General features: G+C 42.4%; 1 pseudogene; it reads left to right on the forward strand.

Annotated features, from left to right (window-relative positions):
- LOC136572925 (centromere-associated protein E-like) overlaps positions 1-24535 on the forward strand; it is a 47940-nt pseudogene extending 23405 nt beyond the window's left edge.
- Positions 24536-26001: the final 1466 nt, after the last annotated feature.

A 26001-nucleotide genomic window follows, 5' to 3' on the forward strand; every position in this document is an offset into this window, starting at 1 on the left:
AGGAATAAACAAGTATAGAATTCTTGTTTTCTATTGTCAGAACCCCTTTTAATGCAAACATCAAAGGAAAAAAAATTGCTACGGTTCATTAGAGGAGTTGGTAATCTAGTCAAAGAAAAGACATCTGTCTACAAGATGCAGCTGACGGATGTATGAAATTAGGTTAAACAGTAATGCTGCTAAAGCACCAAATGAGGAAGAAATGGCCAAACCCTAAGGAGGGGAATAAAGTTGTATTTGGGTGTTTTAGTGACAAGAAAAACTGTGCGATTGCAAAAATTAAAAATGTGGTTAACGATAAACGGAGATAAGGCTGTCACTGACCACTTGAATGGCTACTTTAGTTGTGTTGTCAGAAGAAAATGATTGGGCCTGGTATTAACGCTAGTTGCAGGCGCTCTGAAACATGGTTTTTGGATACTGGGAACTTGAAGGCCTCATATCCACTAGAAAAATACAATCCGCCCAGAATCTGCTGCAGATTTCCACAGCAGATTCCGCGCGGATTTGCTTTAAATGGTTTTTTTTTTTTTTCATGTGGATATCCGCACCCATTGCTAGCAATGTGGCCGATCCGCGTGGAATCCGCGGTAAAATGGAGCATGCCACGTTTTTCCTCCTGCACGGAAAAAAACGCAAATCTATTAAAATGTTATCCGCAGGTGCAAAATTCAATTAAATTGACTGCGGATGGCCAATGATTCCCTATGGGCAAAATTGAATGCGGATCCAATGAATAACAGTGATCATTTAAAGTAAAAAAAAAAAGTGTAAAAAAAAAAAGCCAGGCGAAAAAAAAGTTTAAAAAGCTTACATTTCATCTCCCCTCATGGATCATATCCGCGAGGGAGGATGAAATGACGTACCTAAGGCCCCTGGATTTTTCTGCGGACCTTACCCCAGCTTCTGCGCGCACACCCTTCACCAAAATGGCAGACTCATGCGCAAAATCCGTGGATTGCCAGGGTAATTTAAATTTTCCCTGCTCCTGGCTAGAAAGCTTAGCCAAGAGCCTGGAGATTTCACGGGGGGCCGCGGTAAGCGGTTCCTGATCACGTGTTCACCGTTATCCAATGGATAACGGCAATCACTTAAAAGTAAAAAAAAAAATTTGAAATTTCAGCTCCCCTCACCAATGCGATCGGTGAGAGGAGATGAAACTTTTTACCGGAGGCCTCCGTATTTGATCCCCGACATGATCCTCCTCCGTGAACCTTCCTAGATTCCTTTAAAAACTGTGGGATCAAAATACGCAGTACACCCCAAGATAAATTCGTTAAGGAGTCTAGTTTTCAAAATGGGGTAATTTTGTGGGGGTTCTCTATGGTTTTGGCCGCTCAAGAGCTCTGCAAGTGTGCTATGGAGCCTAAAAGGTCTTCAAGCAAAATTTCTGTTCTGAAAGACACAGACTACTCCTTTCATGTTCGGCACCCGACATAAGATTAGGGCCATAATGGGTATGTTTCTGAACACAGGACAAACAAGAGTATCCATTTTGGGGTGTAAATCCTCATTTTCATGTGCCCTATAGAAAAAAAAAGTCTTTTAAATTGACATATTTGCAAAAATATGAAATTTTACTTTTTCCTCTCTAAATTGAATTAATTCCTGAAAAAGAACCTGTGGCGTTAATACTCCCGACCCCCCCCCCCCCTTCCTCAGTGAATACATTAAGGGGGTGTAGTTTTTAAAATCAGGTCATTTGTGGGGGTATCTATCATTCTGACACCTATGAGCCTTTACAATCTTGGCTTGGTGTAGGAAAACAAAGTTTTCCTCAAAATGCTGAAAAGTAATGTTACATTTGTACGTCTCCTAAATGGTTAAAAAAAACACACGTTTTTCAAATGTGCATTCAGAATAAAGTAAACCTATGGAAATATATAACTTAGCAAAAATCTGTACAGCATGTTTGCACATATTTGATATATTACAATTGAATGCGAAAAAAATATTTTTTTTCAAAATTTTCCCAATATTGGCACTTTTCATAAATATACACAAATTCTATCAGACTATTTTCACCACCTAAATGAAGTACAATATGTGGCGAAAAAACAATGTCAGAATCACTTGGATATACAAAACCTTTACAGAGTTATGATAGGTTAAGTGACACATGTCAGATTTCCAAAATTTGGCCTGGTCATTAAGGCGCAAACAGGCTTGGTCACTAAGGGGTTAAACAGAAATTTTAAATTCTTCCTATAATTGATTCATTAGTTCGTGCTCTAGACCCCCAAGTAATGTGTTTTTTAAATGGTTACTTAGGAATCTGATGTCACATGCCATTTCTATGTAGGTTTAAAGCTGTCGCTTTCTTTGAGGGAAAGGAAACTGTCAGACCGTATGGCATATTTATTATAGATGTACAAATGGGTCACTGTCATTTGCTAAAACACTTTTTTGAGTTTTGGCTTTTTTTAAAAATCCAAACTAGCATCACCGCTTCTTGCTTTCTGAACCACCATGAGTCCTAGCTCATGGATTCCAACTAGAGTTCATCTTCAAATTAAATTGAAGGTGGAATCCCTTCCTGAGTTATAAAGACGGGCAACATTCCCACTGTATATAGCTTGTTACTGAAATAACTATTTTGTTGTAGAACATGGAGGAGAATCGTCAAAGGATACTTGAGAATGAAGAGACTACGCAAACCCAACTCATGTGTAATGATGTGTTTGATAACTTGCAGGACATGGAAGCAGAGCTTTGCTCCTTGCGTCATGAGAAATTAAACCTTGAGGAGAAGCTTTTCAGCCTACAACAACACATTGACAAGATGACAAGTGAAAGCGATGAGCTGAAGACTACACTTCAGAGCCTAGTGTCAGAAAGGGACCAGATGAAGGAAGACCTTAGAGAGAACGTAGAGATGGTAACTAGGAAATCCTTAGGTTTTCTTCTTTTGGAAGTTACCGCATGGAATTATAAACAGTTTTTGAATGAATGTTCTTAATTCTTCCTCTTTGTAGTCTATTGAAACTCAAGATCACCTTAGAGAGGCACAACATGACCTTCAGCAGCAGAAACTGAGCATAGAAGAGTTAACATGTCAGATTGCATCTTTAGAACAAAAAGTATGTTATTTTGGACGATCAATGTTGCATTTTATCTTGAACCATCCAAATTCCACAGATCTTATGTTTATTTTTTTTTTCTTTTCCCTTCAACCAGTCGTCTATACTAAATCACGAATTGCAGGAAACTATTGCAGTTTTGAAGGAATCCAACAATGAGCGAGATCTTCTTGAGCAGATGAAGCAGAAACTGGTATTAGAACTAGAACATCTTCATAATGATATTAAGAACAAAGAACTGACCATAGGAGAATCTGAAAAAGAGCGGACTGAAGCTGAACAAAAAGTCCTTGCCCTGACTGTACAGCTGAAGTCTATGTCAGAGGAGAGGGAAGAGTTGCAGAAGCAGGTAACTCAGGAGGAACTTGGTAAAGGTTTTATAGCTACAGGTCATAGATCTATATTCTTTTACAGATTCATGTAAAAGTACTTGACAGGAGTCCATCATGTTTGGTTAAGAAAAAAAGTAACCTTTTTCTACATATCATCAGAACTAAACAAACCAAAACTCCATCCAGTTGCCAGTAAACATGTCAGGGTTGAGAAATGTCCTGAATGAGTGTGTAACTGGTCATCTTCTTGCTCTTTTAGTAGAAGGAAAAAACCATCCCTAAATGTGATTGTTCTATGATCCATCACATGGGTGGTGATAACATGACGTCATGTTCCTGTAGTCTCTGGAGACTGTACAAGGGGAGAGATGAATTGCCACCTGTGATCTTTCTTTTTGATGTTACGTTCAACTTACACCTTCACACAATATTGGCTGGAAAACTCTACATACTCTTTAGGGATCAGATTGGTTTTGACTTGATTTAAGAAGTTGTTTAAGTTTCCATTAGTCTATTGGTAATGCCACTTTTATCGCACACTAGTCTGCTGAAACTGAAGAGGAGCTTAAAAGGACTCAAGAAGAACTTGATCAGCAGAAGCAGGGGGTTGAAAAGCTGGCAAATGAAATTTCTTTGCTTGAAGAAAAGGTATACATTTAGCTATAGTGATAACTCTATGATCTATCATTCCCCGTATGGAATATAGAGAACTGTCCAGGGATGTGCTCACTCTTGTTTGTTTTTTTTCCTTCAAAAAGTCCTCCGAGCTAGAAAGAGAGTTGCAAGAAAAGAGTCACATCCTGAACAAAGCTGTTGAAGACAGACACATTTTTGACCAGTCTAAACAAGGTCTCGTCTCTGAAATGGAACAGGTTATGGAGGACTTAAAGAACAAGGACTCTGACTTGAAACAAGCGGAGAAGGAAAAAGAAGCAGTGTCTCAGAAAATACTTGAACTTACCAACAAAATGCAAAGTATTGCACAAGAAAGGGATGACCTGGTGCATTCCAAGAAGAAGCTGGAAGAAGAGGTACATTATATTGTGGACAGAAGAAAACTACTTCCTTTACCGTAACTGTCCGGTTTAAACCGTTACCCTGAGTACTGCACTCTGTCAATCTCCCTTATGTGGGGTCACTATGGAGCAAAGGGCGTCTGAGGACTGCCTCACACTTAGCAATGCTATGGCCACAGCCTTGTAACCTTGAGGTGCTCTTCTCAGGCAGTTACTATAAAATCAGTGTGATTCTGGAATTAAAAAAAAGACCACCCCAAAGTTGCATTGGTTATAGACCTCTTAATGCTGTTGAACAGTTGGGTTTCCCAATAGATGAATCCTCTGTTTCACTTGTAAGCCATAAAAGTTTTACAAGCATCTTTTTCTACTAATTCCTGTTTTTGTTAGTAGGGCACTTAGTTGTACCAATTGGCTTCCAATAATTTGAATCTGTGAAATTTGCCATATTTATCGCTGAGTATTCTGCAAACACCCAAGATGCAGCAGCTTGACTTTACTAGGATTCAGAACTTTTATATGACTTTTGTCTCTTATGTTTTTTTTTTTTTTTTTTTTTTAAGGGTAAATTTGTTGTATTTTAAATAGAGATGAGCGAACGTACTCGGATAGGCACTACTCGTCCGAGTAATGTGCCTTATCCGAGTACCTCCCCGCTCGTGCTGAAAGATTCGGGACGCGCTGCGGAGCGGGGAGCTGCAGGGGAGAGCGGGGAGGAACGGAGGGGAGATCTTTCTCTCCTTCTCTCCCGCCCGCTCTGCCCCGCTCCCCGCCGCAACTCACCTGTCAGCAGCGGAGCGCCCCGAATCTTTCAGCACGAGTAGAGCGGTACTCGGATAAGGCACATTACTCGGACGAGTAGTGCCTATCCGAGTACGTTCGCTCATCTCTAATTTTAAACAAATGTTATGTACCTTATCACGAGAGTCACATCAGTTGTGCTCAACTTCTGTAAGGTCATAGAAACCTATCAGAGGTTGTGGTCTGTAGGGGACCTAGGCATTAAGATCTCGTCGGTGGCTAATATAACTTGGTTGTGGCACTTGAGTTGCAGTCTCCTTTAACTCTTCTGTGTTATCCTTTGGTGGTTCTTTAATGTAAAAATTTAGTTACATTTTTTTCCTGACCGCTAACCCATTTCTTTTCCCTGTTTTTTAAATCAGGCGGAGAAATTAAGGGAGGAATTTCAGCAGCTAAAGCATGAGCATAACCTCTTAGCCGACCAACAAACTAGGAAGACTAGCCAAATAGATGAACTAGAAACCGAGCTCCAACAAATGCAAGAGAAGATGCGCCTCAGTGACACTTCCATTAAACAACTGGGGAACGAGAAAGTTGCTCTACAAAAGCAGCTGCAACAATGTGAGCTGAAGGTGGCGTCCCTTCACCAAGAACAGGAGCAGATGCAGCAGCTGCTCGAGAGAGTGCGAAGCGAGAAACAAACTATATATGCCAGTCTGCAAGACCAAGAGAAAGCGGTAGGTATACCATAGATCTATATAGTAGTGCCGTGTGGGAGAAAATAGATTGTGCAGTCCCACTGGCAGGCTGGTGATTGCCAAGACTCACGCGGACTTAGAAAAGTGCCTCTAACAGAGAAAAAATTGCAATACTTGGATTACCTTTTATATTTTCCCAAGATCTTAGAGTGATTTTCAGCTTTTTCAACAATTCAGTGTTCAGCTTACATAACTTAAAGGGGTATTCTGGTTGGGAAGCGAAGTTTAAAAAATTCCAGATATGAATAGTGTTGGCGCCATGTTTATGTACAACTGGTTATGGGTATAAATTGTGCAGCCTTTCCCAGCTTAGCCTGTCCTCTGCGGTTTTTCGGCTATTTTCCAAGGTGGCCGCCACATCCCTGTCGATATGCAGCTTGAAAGTACATTTTTCACAGTTCCCAGCTCTGTACTCCCTTTGTGTATGTATACCCCCACTAAGCGCTGCCCTTTAGTGGTCAGCAAATCCAATCTTGAGAGCTGCAGAGAAAGTCAGCCCGGTCATTCCTGCTGAGCAACCTCGACCTGTAGCTCTCGAATACTTACAGGTCGTATCCAAGGTAACCTGGGAATAAACACTTCTGGAGAGCCGGGAGAAGGTGAGGGTTTATAGATCTACCGACACAAAATCCAGAACAGAAGCACATTGCAAACTTTAATGGTTTAGCATTCATTTGAGAGCAGTTTTGTGCAACAGGAATATCCCTCTAGGTTTGTGCAGGGTTTTTTGGATCATTTTGTCTTGATATACATAAATTTTGAAAATTGTGCTAGTCACACTTAGAAACTGACTGTAAAGTGGAGTCAAACTCCTCCTGCACTGCCTCCTGGTGGAAGCAAACCAGCGCTCCTCATATGTCCCCAACTCCAGTCCTCAGGGACCACCAACAGGTCATGTTTTTAGGATCTCTTATGGTAAGAACATCTGTGGCAATGCCTGAGGCACCGGCAATTACATCACCTGTGCAAACTGAGGAAATCCTGGAAACATGACCTGTTGGTGGTCCCTGAGGACTGGAATTGGAACACTGGTCTAGTGGATTTGGTTATGTAATTGCTGCCTCTTGAGAACCCCATTCCAATGTGCCCAAATATAAAAGGAAAACACATGTTACAAGCCAGGTAAAGGAGCATCACATGGGGAGTTAAAGGTGTGTGGGTGCTAACCATTTCTGGGTCACAGTGGAGGTGGTTGGTACCCGTAGCAACAAGGGGTAAAAAACGTGAAAGAACACTACAGCTTTTCAAGAAAAGGAGGCTTTTTTTTTTTTTTTGAAACTTGCATTTAATGGGTGAGTGCTTTATTTTCACATTGGAAGCGCATTGGATTGGGGTTCCTGAGATGAGACTACTACTTAATACTTAGCAGTTGTAGTAAATGCCCTGAGTTGTCTGGTTGTTTTACTAGGTTGCTCAGCTACAAGACGAACTGATCACTTCTCAGACAAAACTTGAGACTGTGAAAGAGGAGTGTAATGAGAGAAACGCCCAACTAGCTGAGAAAGTTAATGAAGTAACGGAACTGTTAAAGGAGAAGGCTTCTGTGGAAGAGGAGAACGAACAATGGGTGGTGGTAAGTCTGTTAGCCATGCAGATCGGCCACCATGTGATATTTAACTTCTATGTATCTCTTGCATTTGTGCTTGCATATAAACCTAGGTTTTCAGAATACAAATTCCTAAACTACTGGGATTTGTTTCTGTGAGGGGAATAGATTGCCTCTCTTGTGCTGAACATGGATGTTGGTGCATTTATTCCAGAAAGTGTCAGATGCAATGGTGAAGAACTGGAAACTGGAGAAAAAGATCTCTTCTCTGGAAAGTTTGGTTACTCTTTTGCGCTCAACACGGAATGAAACTTCTGAAGAAGTAGATCAACTAGCAGTATGTACTGAATCTTTAGAAAGAAAGAATCAAGAATGGAAGGTAATATTGATGTTTACAGTTGTAGAACAGGATTTCCTATTGGCTGGCTAAATGAAATATGACAATCTCTAAGAAATGTCCTTCTTTTTTTTTTTTTTTTTCTTTTTATAGGATCTTGTGGAAAATGTTTCCACCATTTATACAAATCATCACAGTTTGCTGAAAAACCTCTCTAGGGATCTCAAAAGAGAAACTGAAGCTCAAAAACAATCGATGAGTGCGATAAAAGAAGGTCTTTCATCAACACTCTCCAAGACTTTTGGAAATCTGGAAACTGAACATACCAAGCTAAATTCTCAAATCGAAAATCTGCTGCATAAGTTTAAGGTATAATTCTGGTCTGGGTGACATAAAGGGGTTGCACCAGAATTATCACCTACTCGTAGGGTAGGTGATAAGTTTGATCGGTGGGAGTCTCACTGCTGAGGCCTCCACCAAGATGGGAAATGCATCTCTTCTGGTCACTGTTGGCTCATTGCACCCACCCTCGGTGATGTGGATCTTCAATGGAATAACAACCACTCTTGTACGCCACTCATTTCAATGGGGCTGGCGTAGATGGCCAAGCACTTTGTACTCTGCCATCTCCCGAAGTGTCATGAAAAATGAAAGGGTGGTACAGCACATGCGCTACTGTCTCCCCATTCAATCTCCATATCGCTGTAATGGGTGCAGTGAGCCTGCGGAAAGGAGAAGGGGAGCACAGGACCTCCATTCTCAGGATCAGTGGGGGTCTCGGCAGTGAGACTCCCACTAATCAGACCTATCGTTTGGATAAGTGATTGATTAAGTCAATTGCCGTGCCAACCCCCCCAAATATATGATATATATATTATACTATACTAAAGGTTATGTAATCCAGGTGTCAGAAGGTACTAATCATCCCTGCAGAGATCTAGCAGGTTCAAAGTGGTGAAGGTAATGCTTCCAGGTAAAAAAAAACAACTCCTTTTTACAGGCAATTCAAATATTCAGTTCAGGGTCTACATTGTTGACGTCCAGTTTTTTCTTGCCTGTATCATTGAAAGACACAGCTGAAGACCTTGGATATAGCTACTGGCAGGCAGACACTAAGCAGAAAGTGTTCTCTCCTCCCACTAGCTACACCCCTTCTGTGGGCACCGCTCCTAGTTTTAGCTTAAGCCCCATTTAGACACACAGATTATTGCTTGAAATTCATTATAATGATAAAAGTGAGCAATGGTTTTGCTTTTAAAGACGGACATTTTTTCCCTAATTAAAAAGTCGTTTCAGTCGTTTTTATTATCGTTGTGTGATGTTTGCATTGAAAAGTCCTGTAAAATCACTGAATGACGTCATTTTGACCAAACGAAAAGCAAACGGCCGAACGATGGATTTTAAGCGGACTGAAAGACAACGATAAGCGAATCTTTAACGATAACTGCACGACGGGCGCAAGATAGACGCAATGATTATCGCCTAAATGTTGGCTTTTGAGAGAATTTTGAGCGATAATCGTTGTCTAAATGGGCCTTTAGCGTCTGTAAGGGGCAGATATTGTTCTTGCTGGACTCCAACTAGCTCTTGGGTTCAGGGAATACAGGCATGCAGGACTTTCCCTGTTGACCCATCAAGGAGGAATAACCATGGAGTTAACTGTGCAGTTGTCTGTCATAACCTTGAAAGAAAAAGGGGTACATCAAAGTCCTTTTCAGGGGAGTTATGAGCTTCTCTTCCCTGGCAGCGGCTCCTGTAACTCTTGACCCGCTAGGTCCTTTTTTTTCCTTTTATTGGTGCAGAAAGTCAGAAGCCGCGTGTGTGAAGCTGTAAATTGTGCCCGATGACGTAGCTCTGTGCAATGGGCGGATTCGTTTGCGCCGCGCTTTGCCGCTGGCTACTACTTTCATCACTGGTTCTTCACTACCAACATCAAAAATTTAGGTCCCAGGTTCAGGCCTAGGCAGGGCACTCTAAGGGTGTGTTCGCCGTGGTAGGTGGTGAGGACTTGCTATGCAGGCAGCAGTTTCTCTTCTCACAAGAAGCTACAACTCTCACAGCAAGGAATCCTGGGATCATTATCCCACACCTCTGCTCTGCCTGGTGGCTGGCTGTCCTGTGCTTCTGTCTCTTCTGCAGTACATCTTGCAATTGTCTATAATACAGTAAATTGTATAATTGCTGCTTTAGCGCCATGTCCGACTCCAGACAAGGGCCATCCAGAGCTTTGTTCTAACTGCGTTCCATTGCGACAAGCAGATGTAGAACAAATTACCGCCACCATTTTGCCCAGCCTATACAAATACACAAATCGATACCCAAAATATTGATGCCAATAAAAACCTACATTCGGAAGCACAAAAATCAAGTCCTCATATGGTCATGTTGACGGAAAAATAAAGTTATGGCTTTGAAAAGTAGAGATGGAGATAAAAAAATATTCCTTCCCCCCCCCCCCCCTAAAATTTTTTCCTTATTGCCAAAAATGGTCATGTCTTTAAAGGGTTTAGGAGCCATGGCCCCTTCACTGCTTACACAGGCGCATTGGCTCATCCATATAGATATCTGTCTATTATTGCAGCTCTGAATCTTGACCATATTTTAATGTCCTAACGATGGTTCTAAAAATTGTTTTGTAGGCTATCGATAGGTCTTCAGCAGTGAAAGATAAAAATTACGAGTTGGTCCAGGACTATGAGAGTGAATTATGTGAGGTGCAAAAGAAAAACCAGGAGTTGCTGCTTCAGTGTCGGTCTCTTGAACAGCATGGCACGAGATGGTCTAAGGAGGCAGCAAAGGAGCTTAAGAGCCGTCAAGCTGAATATATGAACCAACTGATAATTAAAAAAACGGATATGATGACGGTATGTATGCCACGTGACCCCACACTACTAATAAAGTAAGGTTTGTCACTGGAGGATTTTAACGTAATTTTTCTTATGTGTAGCTTGTTGTAGATGACCTGTCTGAGGCCCAAGTGGAGCTAAATGGTATAGAAACTGATCTGAAAAAAGAAATGCAATGCAAAAAAGAATTCACGGTGTGGCTGGAAGAGTTTAAAGACCTGCACTGTGATACCACAAGGCTGAGCGACCGAGTACTTGGGGAAAACAGGCGCATTGCTGGACTCATCGAACATCTAACAAGGAGACTGAAGGTAAATAAAATGGACTGTGGGTTCCCTACTTGTTTTTGGTGATAAAGTAGCTTAGTAAATTGCACACAGAAAAGCGAATTATAAGCTTTTATGATTGTATATAAAATAAAATAATGCATTTCTGTAGGTTATACAGTGGGGCAAAAAAGTATTTAGTCAGATACCAATTGTACAAGTTCTCCCACTTAAAAAGATGAGGCCTGTAATTGACATCATAGGTAGACCTCAACTATGAGAGACAACATGAGAAAACACATCCAGAGAATCACATTGTCTGATTTTTAACAAATTTATTTGCAAGTTATGGTGGAAAATAGGTATTTTGTCACCTACAAACAAGCAAGATTTCTGGGTCTCACCTGTGGGTAGGCCACATGCTTTTTGTGGCTGCGTGTTCTCTTCTTTCAGAGTGGTGTTCACGGCATCCGTGGGTGCAGATCGCCACTGGGTATTGTCAGGGATGGCCGCTGACAGTGGTATATTCCGGGCCTCAAGCCTTACTTTAGTCCCTGGCTTTGGTGTAGCACACGTGGTGGGTGGGCTTGGACAGGGGAGGGCTCTTTCTCCTGGCCTCCACTCAGTTTACTGTGGCCAGGGGCGGGCTTCCTTTACTTGGTTCCTTCTCATCTAATCACCTTCATGATGCCTGCATTTCAGTGAAAAACTTGCGCCCCCCCCCCCCCCCCACAAGGGTGTCTATATTTATTTATTTTTGACTGGTTATTGACTGATATGTATGCCAGTCTTGAGCGGCAGATAGTTGATATTATGACCACCCATGCTCTGCTAATGTGCCCACAACCTCTAACAGCAGAGAGCGTCAACATCGCTGAACGTTTCCTTTTAAAGGCTTGAGTGCTGCCATCAACACTGATTACATCATGCATAATGTATGAGTTTTATTGTGCAAACGTTTTAGGCAGGTGTGGGAAAAAAAGTAACTAAAAACGTTCTATTTTTAAAAACCCTCTAACAAAAACTAATGTTGCAGAGTCAATTAGCACAGTGGGTGAAGAGAGAATTCTAAATCAAAGCAATATTTGGTGTGACTATCCTTTTGCGTTCAGAACAGTATCAATTCTTTGTATGCTTGCACACAGTTTTTGAAGGAACGTGGCAGGGAGTTTGGTCCTAACACCTCCCAATAATCTGGTCAGAACGGCCCGGGTGACAGGTAATTTGTCCATATAGCCATCCTGCTTCTTACTACTGGTGCCTACGCCTCAGATCATCTTATTTCAAAAGGACCCCTCTTCCATCCCAGTATGTCCATACTTTAGTCAACGGCATGGCTGTTGAGGCTGTCATGTTAAGAACTTGTGGCTTCTTGGAACAAGTCATTCAGACTGTTAGCCAAGAAATCTTCCTCATGTATATACCACAGTGTCTGGAAGTCTTTCTTCTACTGGTGCGAACGGAAGAAATTTCACCCTTTGCTTTAGTTCGCAGAGACAAAATTATATTCCTTAATGCCAAAAGTCGAGCCATCCTCAAAGAGTTCAAATACATATGGAAACAATCGTGGTTGCTTGGTTGTTTCCATGTCTCACGTTCATGGTGAGTGTTTGGTCAGACCACCACAGATAAATTTTTTATGGTAGATCTAGTTGTTTTAAAAAAAAACCTTAATCCGTTTCATGCACGACATCTACTTTTCAGAAAAGGACTAGTAATTAGGAAATTATAGTACCAGTGTTCCTGGTGGCGCAATGCACTACACAGCTGTGCTACATGGTACATCCATTATGATCACACAACACACAAACAGCTCTACTACATCCATCTTGTCTCTCACGCAAGACAGTTTGGCTCCTCCCACAGCAGTGACATCACTGCAGGTCATTCAGGCCCCTGGATCTCTGGGTGGGGGGGCAGTAGGTCGGTGTCTCCTGTCAGGACCGCTGAGTTGTCTGAGATAACATCAGAGTTGTATTCTCATTTGTAGTTTTTGTCATCACCTTTAAGAGCCCTAACTGTGTTGTTCTTCTTCTGTCGGTCAGACTCTGTGTTTTATATATGTTGTAGGACCTTCGATGATGGAGGGCGGAGCATGAAAAAGCACTCGCATACATACCTACTGACAAGTTGTCGTTAGTAGTTCGATAGAACAAGCTGATGTAATTTCTTTCTGGCCATATTGTTCCAGTGAGCTCCACCTTCTGCTGAGCACTTCTAAAGGGTGTTCATTAAATGTTGATGCACCAACAAATATTTGTTAAAGCATATGACTGAAAACATTTAGTTTCTGTTTTGATACCTTTTTAACACTTGGAAGATATCATGGAAATTCTGTAATGTTTGTTCACAGATAATCTTTCAGCCTAAAATAAAGCGAGACACGGTGACGTATCTCAAGAGTTTAGATGCCGACTTGGAAAAGAAGAAAAAAGAAAATAAGGAACTGCTGCAAAAGATACAACAAATTGCACCATCTGTCAATTCTGACATCTTAGAAGAAGAAAATGTACGATTGCGTGAAACTCTGAAAGATGTCCAGGCGGAATTAAAGGTATAGTAGTTCAACATGCATTAAGAATCTGTTTCTATGCTTTTACTGGACTGTGCTAGGGTCAGATAGGTCATCGATGTTGACCTAAATTATACAATCCTCCGGACTCTTACGTAGTCCTTGCCTGCACCATTTAAGGCTTAATCAAGTGCAGCTGAAATATTATTGCTACTTGGTTTATGTAATGGGGAGTTGCTGCATGTCGGGCCTTTTTTTATTTTTTTTTTTTTTTTTTTTTTAGCCAACACAAGTAACTTTTCATTTGCTTAGAACTTTTTATGAAGCCATACCATTCAAATAAAGGGTAGGAATATAGATTTTGTGGCTTGACCTTGATATACTTTTTACCTCGGTAAAAGTACCGTATTTTCCGCTTTATAAGACGCACCGGTCTATATCACAGCGGTGCGTCTTTGACGCAGGAGGAAGGAAGGAAGCCGTTTGGTGGAGGCGGGGAGCAGCAGTAGTACCCACCGGCGCTCACCACCAATCACAGGTATGTATGGGCAGCAGTGGGGAGGAGACTGGTTGCACATTTGTTTGTGTGATCGCGAGTTTAACACACAATCGCGCGAACTACATCGCGTTCGCGCTGTAAATTCGCGATCGCGCTAAAATGGCGATCGGAACGAAGTTTTTGGCATATTTGCTTTAGAAGACTTAGCAACTCCTCCCCCCCCCCCCCCCCCCCCTCCCCACCCTGCTTTGGAGGGGTAAAAAGTGCATCTTATAAAGTGCAAAATACGTACGGTATGCGGTTCAAGGGAGTAGTAACTTTATACACCTGAGCATCTTCTTAGTTGTGGGCAGAAGCCTCTTGTCCACTCCCAAATGTTATGGGAAATCATCAATCTCCATATGTGTAACATACATATTTCACCCCTCTGCATTGTAAGGGCTGAAATGAATTGATGTGCTGCAGAGTTGAGAAATCCAAATAGTCAATTTGTGTGTTCAAATCTCATAAACGGAGCTGCTGTTGTATCCTCTGGGGATGTTCCATGTGGATTTGTGCACAAACACAAGGATTCACTCTGATATGCTGTTGTCCTATCTGGCTTATTTGTTTTGCTCTGACATGCAGGGTCTACTCTTTTACACATGGCAAAACTAATCGTATAAATTCAGTATCTATTACACTTTGTTTCCTAAAAAAAAAAACAAAGTTCTCTACTGCCACTTGTATAATGTGCCTTAGTTGAAAGTTTAAAGTTCATGATTTCTCATTTGCCTTTTTTATAATTCAGAAGTAGAAGCTGTATTCAAATGATCTTACAGCTGAGCTGCTCTAATCTAGCGGACTATTGTTTTGTAGCCCTGCAGTTATTGTTGGACGGCTTCCTAGTCTTTCCTCCCCTCACTTGGCAGTTTAAGTAATCTTGGGAGCTTTACAATGCTAACTGTTCTGTGCCAGTGTATAGTCTATGCAAGCCTAGCAGAAGGCATCCTTTCAACCAATTACATGCATTAATGTCCTAGAGATGACTCGTGTCTACTGGTGTTTTGCAGGAAAAGCAGCGTCTGGTCCAGAGTCTGGAAAATGAGCTGAGCTCTGCCAAAGCAGATGCCAAAGAAAAAGCGGAGAAGGCATTACTGCTGGAAGAGCAGCTGCGCTCCAACACCGCAGAGTCCGCGCTTTCTGAGATGGAGGTTAAGATGAATGAAAAGGAAAAGCATTTCCAGGCAGCGCTGGAGGAAATACAGGTTCTCCAGGTAAAATAGGCAATGCCAAAATACACTGCTCTACTAACCATTTAGCTGTAGGCGCTTCCTGCATGAAACTTGGCCGGTACTTTGCGTCTTGGTAGTGGTAAAGTAAGGAGGGCCAGGTAGAAGTTTGTGTAAGGAGAGGAGGAGGCAGGGCTTTTCATGGTAAAAAGTAATCCAGGTTCGTTTCCAGGTAGCAACAGATTTTTTTTCTCCACCTCTCTAGAAGTAATCTGTTGGGGAGCATTCACGTAGGCATCTTTTTTCCATCTGTGAGCTGTCCATGGACCCATTAAAGACTGTTTGTGCAAGATCGCTTGATTGAAAAATCGCAGCATGCCCTCCTGAGTACTACAGTAGTGCTCCAGAGCGCTATATAGTCCTCTGTCCACTTCTTGCACTCGTGAGTACAGAAAACAAATGGGAAGCGGAATCCTCATCGTTCACCCTTCTATTCCAGCCAAGATAACGATGGGACCTAGAGAGGGGGATATCCTACTGGACCTCGGGGATGTAGCATTAGCCTTTAGACTGCTCTCTCTCAGATCTCTGTACTCTTGGAATCGATGGTAGTGGTAGAAAAAAGTGAAGCAGCTGATTTTTGTACAGGTTAGGTTATATTTAGAGATGAGTGAGTATACTTGCTAAGGCACATTACTCGAGCGAGTAGTGCCTTAGCCGAGTATCTCCCCGCTCATCTCTAAAGATTCGGAGGCTGGCGGCGGAGAGCGGGGAGGAACGGAGGGGAGATCTCTCTCTCCCGCCCCCCCCCCCCCCTCCCGGTCCTTCCTGCTCCCCGCCGCAACTCACCTGTCACCCGCGCCGGCCCCCAAATCTTTAGAGACGAGCGGGGAGATACTCGGCTAAGGCACTACTCGCTCGAGTAATGTGCCTTAGTGAGTATACTCGCTCATCTCTAGTTATATTCTTTTAATATGGGTCGATTCTCAGCCCCATGTTATGATTGTCGATCTTCAAGCATTGACAAGATCAACACTGTTTTACTTTCCTTATTACATGATCCGGCTATAGATGTCTCAGTTCAGACGGGGAGTTATGTGGCTGACCAGCAAACCTTTTTATGAAGAGCAACGATCAGCTGACAAATGAGCGTTCACTAGTTCGTCGGCGGATTGTCTGTGCCTTTTTACACTGCCCAAGCAAAGAACGTTATGTGCAACAATCAGGCCGTGTAAAAGGGCATTAAGACAATGCATCTCTATGAATGTTATTCCATGAGTCGTCTTTAACGGATTCAGTGCTGCCTTTTATGGGTTAATGGCTACTTTGCTGTTTACTCCTAAGATTGCAATATGTAAGTATTCAGATGATTGGGAAGTCTTCCCCTCTGTACATGTAGTCTTGTGTATGGTAATATTTGCGCACTATTTGTTGTAGGGCTCGTTGTAGGCCCTTAAACACTTTCAGCTGTTTTCACAAATCTGATAAAACTTGGTTTTGACTTTGGGGCTTAACTTATTCCTTTCTTAAACAAGGAAAAGGTTTCCAAAGGTGCAGCACCCTACAAGAATGAAATAGAGCGCCTCAGAGATCAAGTCGTGAAGGGCGAGATGGACAGAATGAAGCTGACCAAATCTACAGAGCAGCAGTAAGTGTGTCAGGTTTAGCTGTGTGTGATATAAAAAGTATGCATCATGAATAAAATCCACTTCATCAATCCCCCGAAAAGCCCTTTTACTCTCGTTGATCTGCTTTTCCTTAGACCAAATGGTACAATGATGGTGTTTAAATCGATTCTTTAAATATTCTATCTGTCATAACATACAAAAGAGTTAACCTCCTAACTATAGCCCTTTTTAGACCTCAGACATCCGCAGTACAGATTTTTATGTATTCTTTTAAAATCCTCTGCTTTCCCACGGCATTCGCAGCCCGTCCGCAGTGTCAGCTGTGGGTGGGCCGCAAATCGGACAGCTTCCATTGACTTCAATGGAAGCCGTCCTTGCGGGAACCATACTGAAATGGAGCATGCTGTGATTTGTTTTCCGGACCAAAAGATCTGCAAAGCAAATCCGCAAGCTTTACTTCCATTGCGGACACCCATGCTTCCTTATGGGCGGCTTGAATTTCGGATCCTCTGCAATTCAAATCCACCCATGGACATTGGGCCTTAGGGAACCTCTTCCCCACACATATGATGTGATGAAGAATGCTATAATGGACTGCCTATAGGGAAGAAAAGTAAAGGTGCATTAGTGCCAACAAGCTCAATGGCAGAACGCAGTATATGGCTTGTGCTGGGGAATGCACCATCTAGGAAGTCCAGCATGGTAAAGCAGTAGGGAACCAGTTTAACAATCTGTCCTCGTCCACACAAAACAGGGAAAAAAACAAAGTGAGGGGGGGGGGGGGGGGGGGGAGAGGCATCCTTTCTAAAGGGTCAGGGGGCTGTAGTTGGATGGAATTTTAATGAAACCAGTTAAAACCCCATCTTAATAGTATACAGGGAGAATTAACCCTCCTCATTGTGCTGCTATGTAGACTGTAAGGGGAAATATAGTAAGCTGGATCTGGAAGGAAATAAAAATTCACATGTCTGCAGAGATTTTGCAGCCCTCCAGGCAATTCAGCAGCTCTAGAGCCCTTGGGAGATGCTTTTTTTTTGTTGTAGGACCACAGAACGTTGTGACTAGTCACTGGAGGGGATTTTTCTTGATACTCTCAATAAGCCACACTAAAATGTATTTCTTCATGCTCCCTAGAATTTCATCCTTGAAAGCTTGTGTAGAGGACAAAGAAGAACGCTTACGAAAATTAAGAGAGCAGCTCAGAAGATCACAAAAAGACCTAGATGATACAGGCATGTAAATGAGGCTTCAATCCTTAGAGGAGGGTGTTCCTTGATCATATCAGAAAAATTAAAAATATTTCTTATGTTTTTCCTTAGTTGGTCCTGGAAGCTCCAGCGCCCCAGCGTACCCTCTGACTTGCGGCGATGGTAGTGGCATCGTGCAGAGCACGGCTATGCTTGTGCTACAGTCAAAGAATGCTGAGCTGAAAAGGGAAATTGCGCAGTACAAGAGAAAATGCCATCAGTTGTCAAGGTATGGCTGCCATCTCTCCTGCCTTAGCTTCTCTAAACTATGCGGTAAGAGTAGGGCATTTCTAGGAAGTGTTATAAAGCACTTGGGGATGACAAACTCCACCTCTTACCATACGTCAGAGAAAAGGGGGGTCTTAAATGCAAAAAAGCTTCTCCTTCTATACAGCTCACAAATGGCCTCTTATGGTATATGCTGCATACTGCAGCAGAGCCACATTTCAGGCTCCTTCCCACAGGGGTGGATCACAGCATTTTACCACCGTGGGAGACGGCGGTGAGCGGTCTATGGATGCAATAGTGTATTATGTTTTTTGTTTAGTTTTTCTATGGTGGTGGGGGAATGCCAAACCTTATGCTACATTTGAAGAAAAGAAACACCATTGACCAAAATGTCTTTGTTAAACTACAAGTAATGTCCAACTGCAGCAGGACCCCTGCTGAACGGGGCAATGGTAAGTACATGTGACCAGCGCTCTATTCATTGTGTACAGATAGCTGAGTGATACATTGTTACCTCAGTTGGTCCTATAGAAGTGAATGGCGCAGCAGTCACACATGCACACTACCACTCTGTTCAGTAGGGGGGCTTCAAATGCACCATTCTCGTGATCACTGGGAGTTTATCCTGAGGATGTCCTGAATGGCTTTTGGTTGGAAACCCCCTTCTAACTTGTCCATCTTCTAATGATGGGATGATTTTCTGACCATATATTTATTTTAAGCCTTTGCAATCCAATTTTGGATTCAGGGTTTCCTAGGGGGCTTTCTCTTTCTGCCATTATCCAATGGCGCCATCTGCTGGCTAAAGCCAGTACTGCGGTATGGGACATGCTGGAGAGGCCCCTGACAACAGAGCAGCCAGTAATCTACAGTAAGAATACCCTGCCAGATATCTTTTTGACATTGACGTCTGAAGACATTCTGATTGAAGGCTGTACAGCTCCAGACTGGATTGGAAAGGGTTAAATGTTGATCAGCGGCATTGTGGTTTTCCTAGGAAATACAACCTGTTACTGTTTTGACTTTTTTTCTCTCCTCCTCTCTGCTTTTCCTAGTAACATATCCTCTTATGAAGAAGAGCTTAAACAGCTGAAGAAACAGTCTCCTAAGACCCCTACTACACTCCTTAGTTCATTGCATGATGACATGATGTCTCATAGCAATACAGACCTTTGCAGCGCTACAGAGGTTTCTCCAAGGAAGTCCGAGATGTCGTCTTGCTATATAACTTCACTGGGCAAAACTGGGCTACAGAGAAAGCGGGACTTGTCTCAAAGTAAGACCGTAACTCACAAACCTCCACCAATGTCCCCAAATAGGGAGCGACACAGCGTTCCTGCTAGCTCTCCGGGAAATACTGATCATTACAGAAAGCATCCAGCTTCTCCACACAAGACAGATGGGCCTTTGTTCAGCACTTTAACTGCATCACCTTGCAAAAAGCAAAAGTTGCCAGTGAAAACCGATTCGCCTAAAGAGAAATTCTTTGACGTGAGATCGAAATCTTTACCTTACTGGCCGGACAAGTTTTTTGATAACTCCAACCTTGGCACTTTATCAGGTAATTAAAAGGTGTATTTCTGTATCACAGGGTTGTATGGGCAGTAGACCGTTGTGGAATGTCCTATGTATTCTCTCCAGAGACGTTGAGTTAGATCCTAAATCGTTGCCAGCATGGAGGCAGAGCAGCTCGAGGAGCGGTCTACACGGCTTTTAAGCTTTTGGCTTTTGAGCGATCATTTTGCATGTGAGCCGCTGGGAACTGTATTCAGGGAACAGACCACCCGCTGTTCTCTGACTAAGTTCTCTTTTAGCTGTCAGCCCCGCAGCAGAACAGACTATGTAATCCGCGCTCCCCGGGCAGAACACAGCGTGCAGTCTTTATCAGCTGTTCTGCTGAATGATGGATTTTATGCCAAACTGAAAATCCTCTTTTGGCAGAAAAGTGAAAGATGGGCACATTTACATGCAACTATTATCGCTCAAAAGATGGCTTTTGAGCGAAAAGCGTTGTCTAAATGGGCCTTTAGTGTTAGGTAAACTAGAGAAACGCATGGAAAAGACTAGTTGTTTGACAGTCTAGTTGCTATAGACACACTGCCTGACGGCTATTTAGGCTAAAAGCGAGTGTCACAAAAACTTTTGGAGCTTGTTGACAGGTAGGTACAATAGTGTGTCCACGACTGAACTGGAAGAGTCTGCTGTGGTGTATTTTACTAGGGTTTCAGTGGGAGGCCAGGATTATACAATACACAGAGGTGCTTAAAAGCTATTTGATCAAGGGGTATGGGATATTTTATTCAACATGCATTTACTATATCATTGACAGATCTAAGTACAGAACCTGCCGATGGGAATCCTAGAGGAGAATTGGGTAACCGTCAGATGTTTTGTTTTACACGCTTTATGACAAGACCTCCTATACATTAAACCACTTTTGCCCCCCCCCCCCCTCCCCCCCCGTCTGCAATGCCGGCGTGAAGGGCACGGAGATGCAGGAGCACAACTTGCTTCCCAATACTGATTGGTGCAATGATGTGCTTTTTTGACCAAAAGCGAATTCCCTGTAAATATGTAACTAGCATATTGCGATACCTTATTTGAATGAGTCTGTTATGTGTATTTGCTTTGGAAGGTTTGGTCTTGACATAAAGAATGTGATCACTTTGCACGTTTGGGGTGTGAAATACAGTTGGAGTGGGTTATATTACACTCTTGATGCACACTATGCCTCTTCACACTCCCTGCAGTTCACCTGATTGCAGTACATGCCGGACTACACTTTTTACCATCAATGCTTGCTGAAGGGAACTCCTTCAGTAGAGCTCTACACAAGGCCACAGTCACACAGTTCAAGAGGCCAGGGCAGCAGATCATCACCCATAGGGTCCACGGGTCAATATTGGGCTTGCTAAACCCACTTCCAGTTTTCGCAGTCTGTCATACTCCAATAACTGCCAGTAGCACAGTTCAGTCTACATATACCTAATATAGGGGGTGGGAGGGGTTGCAGTTATGGTGGCACCATCAATTACCCTAGAACATGAGTACGTGTAGAAGTGATTAATTTGGCCCAAGCATAGAAAGTCCTTTAGCCAAGTAGAGCAATCCAAAAAAATGCAGTTTTACCATCTTAAATTTTATACTATTTTGGTGCAATATACGGGGTGATGCAAAAACAATGGTGCAAAAGTAAACCAATTTATTTTATTCCATACTTGAATTTGCATAACTGCTAGAATGGCATGAAAAGATAGAAAGGCTCTTCACATTGACGTACCTTACAGATGTTTGATGTAGGTGCCATTGGTGACATAGCAGATGTCAAGTTGATGGTCCTGGTCTGCCCAGATGTATCCTGGCGTATCTACTGTTGCTTTCACGTGGGCAACATTTCTCTCCATTATGTGCCGCAACACAGAGATGATTCTGGTGCTGCAGAAAAACGTACCAAAACCCACAGGTATACCTGTAGATTCTGATGTGGAATACAAAATGGTTCAGTTCCGCTACAATATCCACATGGCAGCATGCAGCTCTTGGCGCAGAATCTGCCATATGTAATGCAGCACATTTCTGTCGCTGTGAAAGCACCCGTATTGAATCCACTGCAGTCGAGATGCCTTGTTTTAGGTCGTCTAGTATTACAAATGACTGAGTTGTTGTCTTTTCATGTCTTTCTGGCTGTTGTCTGTTCGTGTATGACTAAATCTGCCTGACTTTTACACCATTCTTCTTGAATCGCCCTGCATATTGCAGTATAACTCCGAGAGGGTAAGACAAGTGCGCCATGTTTTGGATTATATAAACTGGCTTTGCTTTTGCACCATTGTTTTTGCATTACCCTGCGTTTATAGTTCTCTTTACAATGTAAACCCTGGAAACCCCATCTAGTTGGGCTCGCATAGAGATGTATGGAGCAGTTAGTCGCACTGAAAGCATCAGTTAGTACAAAATTACATGTGGATTTAAGTGTTCGAATCTCCTAGATGGTTCAGGGGACTTAATTTTCAACTAAGATATATATTCTGTTGAAATCACAAGAGTTTAGAAATGGAAACTGATAAATTGTCACTTCACATGTAACTACAAACTATTGGCTATTCTTGTATGTGGGATTTAGCTAAAAGGGAAGTGGTCACTTCCCCACAGCATCACATGTGGAGACGTGGCAGGTTACCTTTAAACAAGAGAAAACCATAAAAACTCCATGAAACCCGGCCCTGATACTCTGGCGCATTACAGTAATTACTTACTATTCGTTTAACCCCTTAGTGACAGCTCTATCGTAAAACTACGTCCTGCTGTTGCAGCACGTGTATGGAGGGAGGTAGCGGCGCTATCTCCCTCCATACAGCGCGGGCATCAGCTGTTTATTACAGCTGACACCCGCGGGCAATAGCTGCGCTCGGCCGTTCGGCCAGCGCGGCTATTAACCCTTTAAATGCCGCTGTCAATTCTGACAGCGGCATTTAAATCCCCCAAACGCTGTTCGGGGGTCCCGCCCGACCCCCTTCCCCCGCGGTGAGATTGGGGAAGCCGTGCAGGTGTCATGGCAGCCGGGGGCCTAATGAATTGCCCCAGGGCTGCCTTAGCAGACTGCCTCCCAAGCCATCCACACAGGGTGGCTTGAAAGACTGCCTGTAAAAAAGCAGTATGACGTAATGCTATAGCATTACGTCATACTGCAGGAGCGATGAAAGCATCGCATGTTAAAGTCCCCCAGGGGGACTTCAAAGTAATGTAAAAAAAATATTCAAAGTTTTTTTAATTGTTAAAAAAAAAAAAAGATATAAAAGTTTAAATCACCCCCCTTTTGCCATATCCTTATTAAAAAATCAAAATCATAAAATAAAAATATGTACTTGATATCGCCGCGTCCGTAAAAGTCCGATCTATCAAAGTAGTGCATTATTTTTCCTGCACGGTGAACGTCGTCTGAAAAAAAAATAAAGAACGCCAGAAATACACTTTTTTGGTTACCCTGTCTCCCAGAAAAAAACGCAATAAAAAGCGATCAAAAAGTCATATGTATTCCAAATTGATACTATCGGAAACTACAGGACATCCTGCAAAAAATGAGCCCTTTCTCAACTACGTCGACGAAAAAATAAAAAAGGTATTGCGCGCACAAACTGACCGCAGAAAATAATTGAAAAAAATTAAATATCTTAAATAAATAAATAAATAAAAGTACTACAGCAAAAAAAATACTATACAAGTTTGGTATCGTAGCAATCGTACTGACCCATAGAATAAAAATATCAGGTCGTTTTTGTTGCAATTTGTGTGGTGTAGAAACGGGACGCACCGAAAGATGGTGGAATGTCGGGTTTTTTTTCCATTTCTCTCCGCTAAGAATTTTTTAAAAGTTTTTCAGTAAATAATATGGTACAATAAATAGTGCCATTTGAAAAACACAACTCATCCCGCAAAAAACAAGCCCACTTACAGCGACGTCGATGGATAAATTAAGGAGCTACGATTTTTTTAAAAGGGAGTAGGAAAAAACAAAAATGGAAAAAAGCAAAAAAGCTCCGTCACTAAGGGGTTAAAGTTGCAATACCAAACGCTTCCCACAAATAACAGAAAAATAGATTGAATCTATTCAAACTTTATAGGAAAAGGCCATATGGAGGTACCTGGGCGCGTACAACCGCCTATTCCCAGCAGCGTGTGGAAAGGCAAAATACCCTACACATGCCACGAACATGATTGGTGCCGTCTCTGGTGAAATAACACCTGTATTTTTTATTTTTTTTTTTTCCGTCCTTGTAAATATTTGTGGGCTGACAAGTTTTTCTCTCTTGCAGATAAAACTTTGCACACTGGAGCAACCGAAACAACTAGTGATGTCAATAACTGGTGGGATAAAGCACCAACGGATAAACCCAATGAATGCAAAGCCTCCTGAGCTTCTCCATACACAATATACGAGGCTCCCTCATCTTAGTCTGTACAGTAAAAAAAATGCAATGTGAAAAGAAAAAATTTGAATTCTGCAAAGCCGGATATTGTTCCTTCCAGCTCCAAAAGATAATGATTTTTAGTTTACATTTTAGAATATATTTAATAAAAGGTAACGTTTTAAGTTTCACGTTCCTTCAGTCAATCTACTAAACCAGTAACCATGTTAAATGTGGCACTAGATAGTACGCCTATTTACATCATTTACCACTTATTCTAAATCGTCTTGTGTGTTTTGTTTTCGAATTTGAGTTTGATGTCTTTATTAATAAAGTCCAATATTTATTGCTGATACAATAAAAGAAGGTAGTTTATTTAAAAGGTATTGCCATCAGCATATTATTCCAAAGGGAAGTATGTACAGGAGCCATGAGGCCTCTAGTTGAGTGCTTAAACCCCCTGTTCGTGTTATTCGGGCTGCTGGGGATGGGATTTTTAAAAATCTACGTAATCCACTTGCTGTGCTTATTTTCAAGCTGCTGTATGTGCTTCCCCCTGGCATCTGTGTATTTTCTTCTCCATTGGCTTTAGTGGGCAGAAACGTTAAGTGGAAGAAGAAACCTGTCTGATGGGCTCAAAAAACTAATGTCAAATATGTCATAGATCCTTTAAAAAAATTACACCAGTGAGAACAGGGCCTTCGCGTGTTTTTGGCCTATTGCTCTTTCTGGACATGCAGCACTTAGTGGGGGAGCCTTCAAAGCTTCCTAGGCATAGTATGCAAAATGGCGCTTCTCGGGAAAGAGGAAAACTTTCTTGCTAGTCTGAATTCTGCTTGCAGATTTTGCCCATTGATGGGGCTAAATCCACGCGTGGATCCACAACATTTACATGTGTGTGACATGTACCAAAATACACTCTATCTATGAAAAATGAACCAATCCAACAGTAAGCAGGTTCATATAGTTGTGGCAAAAAAAAAATCCCACACGTGGACTAAAAGGTTGCTAAATGCCTACACAATTCTATCCCTGTAGTATTAATGCCGGGTGCAATGGTCTGCACAGCCGGTTTTGAGAAAAAAAAAAAATATGCAACACTGCTAACAGCAGCCTGGACAGTACTGCACACGGATAGATGTGGCCCTAGAAAGGACCGTTGGGGTTCTTGAAGCCTACACTCACTGCTAACACTCTCCCTGCCTAACCACCACTTCTGTCCCTATTGCAGGGCGCAATGCTCTGCAGATCCAATTTTGAAAAAAAAAATAATAATACAGTGCTAACACAGTACTGCACACTATTAGATGTGGCCCTGAGAAGGACCGTTGGGGTTCTTGAAGCCTACACTAACTCCTAACGCTCTCCCTACAGCAGCACCAGCACGATACCACTGTCCCTCAGCTAACTCACAAGGCATCTGAGCCGAGCCGCGGGAGGGGCCGATTTTTATACTCGGGTGACATCTGATCGCCCCAGCCACTCACAGCAGGGGGGTGGTATAGGGCTTGAACGTCACAGGGGGAAGTTGTAATGCCTTCCCTGTCTTTCAATTGGCCAGAAAAGCGCGCTAACGTCTCAGAGAGGAAACTTAAAGTAACCGGAACACCGTTTGATTTTTGTACGTTCTCCACGCAGCACACACGTACACAGAGACCTTAGGACTGACACAGGCAGGCCAAATATAATTTTTTCTCAAATTTGCAAAGGGAGGGCCCCACTGCGGATATTCAATGAACAATAACTGTGTTGTGGCCCTGCCTACACAATTCTGTCCCTGTAGTATCAATGGAGGGTGCAATGCTCTGCACAGACGATTTTTTGAAAAAAAAAAAAATGCAACACTGC

This window comes from Eleutherodactylus coqui, chromosome 7 (assembly GCF_035609145.1).
Source record: "Eleutherodactylus coqui strain aEleCoq1 chromosome 7, aEleCoq1.hap1, whole genome shotgun sequence".
NCBI lineage: Eukaryota > Metazoa > Chordata > Amphibia > Anura > Eleutherodactylidae > Eleutherodactylus > Eleutherodactylus coqui.